Below are 4,781 nucleotides of genomic sequence, written 5' to 3' on the forward strand. Positions count from 1 at the left end.
AAATGATGATGATGATGATACCCACTACACTCTCTGAGTGGTTGGCATTAGGAAGGGCATCCAGCTGTAGAAACTCTGCCAAATCAGATTGGAGCCTGGTGTTGCCATCCGGTTTCACCAGTCCTCAGTCAAATCGTCCAACCCATGCTAGCATGGAAAGCGGACATTAAACGATGTTGATGATATACAGTCTGTCATACCGGCCATGACGAAGGGAAATAGCCCTGAAACTCGAGTCGCCTTTATATTTATATATTTGATCCTTTATATTGAACACTCAATATTTCATCTACATTCAATACTTTCTTTCATGGTGCCATCCGTTTTTATTTTATTTTATTTTATCGGTGGTGCACCAGCATGACCGCAGCCAACACATAAATAAATAAAAATAAAATATTGTATATTATATTATATATTGTATATTCCATATTCTATACCCCACATTGGTTCTGCAGGAATATAAATAAAACATAAAAAACAGACAGTGTTGGAACTCTTTTAAACAAAATAATATATTCCTCTATACACAATCATACAAAAAAACCACCTTTTTTGTATTTATTTTTACTCGCATATATATATATGTATGTTTGTATATATTTATGTATGTGTCTGTGTTTGTCCCCCCCACACAGTTGCTTGCTAACCGATGTTGGTTTGTTTATGTCCCCATAACTTAGCAGTTCATAAATAAAGTACCAGTCAAGTAGTGAGGTGACAGGGTGTTATTCTTTTCTCAATCTCTCTCTTTTTTTCTCTCTCTATCACAGTTTCTCTTCTCTGAGGGACTGGTTTGGTTCTTATTTCTGAATACTCTGTAAACTAGTACAACATAGAATGCAGTCATCTTGTATCGAGATTCATCAACTGGCAGTAATTCTTCTGGCGCCATGATGTAAATGATGGTAATTAGACAAAAAAAAGGCATTTTTTGTCAAAAGATTCCATCTTAATCTGAATTCAACAATTAGTCAAAACGACTAAACCTTGTTAGCACTCTCTCTCTTTCTCACTCTTTTCTCTCTCTCTCTTGCTCTCTTCTTCTTGCTTTCTCCTACTCACTTTCTCTTACTCTTATTTTCTCTTGTTCTCTCTCTTTCTTCCTTTCTGTTTCTTGGTCTCTCTCTGTCTTAGTCTTTCCCTCCCTCTTTCTCTTAATCTTCCCACTCTCTCTTAGTCGTTCCCTCTCTCTGTCTCTTAGTCTCTCTCTCTTTCTTAGTCTCTCTCTCTTTCTTAGTCTCTCTCTCTTTCTTAGTCTCTCCCTTTTTCCTTCTCCCTCTCTTAGTCTTATCCTTTCTCAATCTTACCCTCTCTTTCTTAGTCTGTTCTTCAGTCTTTTTTAGTCTCCCCCTCTCTCTCTCTCTCTTAATCTCTCTCTTTTTCCTAGTCTCATTCTTAGTCTCATTCTTAGTCTCTCTCTCCCTCTCTTAGTCTTTCTTTCTCCCTCTCTTAGTCTTATCCTCTCCCTCTCAATCTTACCCACTCTCTCTCTCTCTCTTAGTCTGTTCTTCCTCTCTTTCTCCCTCTTACTTGCTACTTTTTGATGACCTTCACTCCATAAAATCCCATGTATTTTCTCTTTCCACCTTGTTGCTAACACACCTGTTTATCCCCACTAGACTTAATCCTAACACCTGTGTATGTTTCACTCTACACACACACAGACATGCACACATTTTGATGCACACCCGCCTACCCCACACAAACATGCATGCACACCCACACATCCACACATGCAGACACTTATACAGAATTTCTCTTCAGCACCACCTTCCGTCAGCACAGCCAACACCCCCTCCTCCACCATGATCATATCATCATCATCATCATCACCATCCCCAGCGTAACCACCACCACCACCACCATCACCTCTCCCACAGGACAGTAGCATTTTAATATACTTGTGAAAAAATAATCACTGTCACCAGTATAGCAGCTTCAACCACTACAACAACCATCACCACTATAACAACAACCACCACAATAGCAACGACGGCGGCAACATAAAATGTCTTGGCTGTCATTCTCCACTCTCCCCTTTTGGTGTGTCTGACACAAAATCTCTAGGTTTTAAAAAAATTTTCAGCATTTTTATCTCATTAAGCAGGCATTTCTCCTCCCCACTCTCTCTCTCTCTCTCTCTCTCTCTCTCTCTCTTTGCAGAGGCCCTGCCACCTTCCCACCCCACCCAGTGTCAAGGTCCTATTAGCATTTCTTATCGAATGTCTTAATTAGTGTTTATTACTGATTAATTTCTACCAGAAGTTTTAATTAATACCAGAGGGAACCGTGTCAGTGATCGAGATGCTGAAATGCAACAAAAGTTTTTTTGACACTTCCTTCATAACGGAGAGAATATTAATAAGTTAATGAAAAGTGAATATAACGGGTTTTTGTGTGGCCTTAACACTTTTAGCGTTTAAACTAGCCATATCTGGCCAAAGTACTCTCTGTGTTTTATGTTGAAACTGGTCAGATCCAGCCTCTCACACTGGCCCTAAAAATTTTGAAGCCATAATATAATGAATGATTTATTCAAAACATGAATAAATAAGCATTACATCATCATCATCATCATTATCATATAACATCCATTTTCCATGCTGGCATGGGTTGGACCGGTTTGACTGAAAACTGGTAAGCTGCATAGCTGCACCAGGTTCCAGTCTGATTTGGCATGGTTTCTATGGCTGGATGCCCTTCCTCATGCCAACCACTCCAGGAGTGTAGTGGGTGCTTTTTACGTGCCACCTGCATGAGTGCCAGTTATGTGACGCTGGCGTCGGCCATGACTTCGATCTCACTTGGCTTCACAGGTCTTGGTTCCGGTCACTTGTCACTACCGGAATGCTTAAAGGGTTATATGACCAAAATGTCTTTTTTATGAAGAAATAGTTTTAATTTCAACACAGGCACAGGAGTGGCTGTGTGGTAAGTAGCTTGCTTACCATTTTTGGCAGGTACTTGATAACACCACAATGCCAAATTTTGCCCATTTTCAAGAAAATTGGCTACTAATTATTTTTGAAATCTTCTTTGAACAGTCAGACGTCAGTTGATCTGGAAAGAAACAATTCTCTTATTAATAAGGAAAGTTGATATTAATGCCTGCAAGATTTCACACCTTTAGCTTCACTTCATAATTAGCCTTTGGACTTTTCAGCCCACCCTCGTGTGTGTGTGTGTGTGTGTTTGTGTATTTGTACATATAATTCTTTTTTGGAATATTGGTTCATGAAGTCAAAAATAATAGTATGTAACTATTGGGTTGAAAAATCCATCTTTTTGGAGAGAAAAAGTCGATTGCTTACAGATGTACACACATGCATGCATGTGCACGCACGCATGCACAGAGACTCCATCTAAGAATATCTGAAGAAGGAATCGTATTCCTAAATATCATCGGACTATAGATAACTAAATTACAACAGGTATATAGTCCATTTTTTTTGTATTATAGTGCATTGTTATACCATTCAAAACTTTTTGTTCTTTACAAACAATACACAATGCTTCAAGCGAACTACAATACTCACCTGTATTTATTGTGTTTATATTCAAACTCGAACAGTGAAATATATATTAGGTATTATGGGTAAGACTGTACTGCTTGTAATGAGAACAGAATGGATCAATACTTCATGAGTCTGAAATCCCAAACTTCCAGTGTATATAAAAATGCTGGACATGCCATTAATGATGTGTGTATACCTCACACCCCTTGTGTCCAAGCCATATTTCAAAGAACCATCCAGAAAATAGACTGAAGTCATTAGTAGCTTTCAAAATTGTGTCTTTCAAGTTACACTTCGTGTGTAGATACAAATTGCATTGTTCTCTTGTACATTGCATAGAAGCAGCTGCTACGTCATGAATTGTTTCACCCAAGGGATAGCATTTATCCATTTCATTTTAAAAGCTTCCTGGTTAAAATGTGACATGTCACAGCTTCATTGTCGTTGCTGCCATGCATGTCTGTTGAGTAGCATGGCAACGAATGGCTTTGGGAAATTGTTTTAGAATTTGGATTAATGCCGCCATTATCATCATCGTTGTTGTTGTTGTTGTTGGTGGTGATTTTGTTGTTTGTATATCTCCAGCTCAGCTCTGATCAAGTACACTTATGACCAAAGGGAATTCTAGCTATGGCCATCCCATTTTTATTATTTTTTGTTATTCTACTTTTCAGTCATTGTCTATCTAGGACTATAATATCCAGTGTAACTTTCCTCTCACTCTCCCTCTCTCTTTTTAAATGATAATGTATGATTTGAGAGAGTTTTAACTGCTATTTCTATCAGGCCAAGCAATCATATACAAGCTCCTACTTTTGCTTATTCTGGAGTGATGTCTTAACAAAGACACCCTTAAGCAGGAGTGGTGGTGTGGTAAGAAGCTTGCTTCCCAACCACATGGTTTCAGGTTCAGTCCTACTGCATAGCACCTTGGGCAAGTGTCTTCCACTGTAGCCTCAGGCCACCAAAACCTTTGAACTTAGAGCGTAGCAACGGGTGAAATACTGCTAAGCATTTTCCCCTCCATGCTAATGATTCTGCCAGCTCGCCACCACCACCACCACCATAATAATAATAATAATAATAATAATAATAATAATAATAATAATAATAATAATAGTATGCCCGGATGCAGTACCAGGCAGTGGCTCTCATGGCTTCTGATCTTAATTGATTGGAAGTGTTATCATGTACATTGTTTTCTCTTCGTATAAAAGATGGGCTACAGCAAATATTCTGCTTAATACCACAGATTTGTTTGTC

At 38.6% G+C, this 4,781-nt stretch overlaps 1 protein-coding gene across 3 annotated transcripts in view; it reads left to right on the forward strand.

The window, feature by feature from the left end:
- LOC106876185 (carnosine N-methyltransferase-like) overlaps positions 1 to 4,781 on the forward strand; it is a 161,908-nt gene that overhangs the window by 82,201 nt on the left and 74,926 nt on the right. The window lies entirely within an intron of this gene.

Source organism: Octopus bimaculoides, chromosome 8 (genome assembly GCF_001194135.2).
Source record: "Octopus bimaculoides isolate UCB-OBI-ISO-001 chromosome 8, ASM119413v2, whole genome shotgun sequence".
Lineage (NCBI taxonomy): Eukaryota > Metazoa > Mollusca > Cephalopoda > Octopoda > Octopodidae > Octopus > Octopus bimaculoides.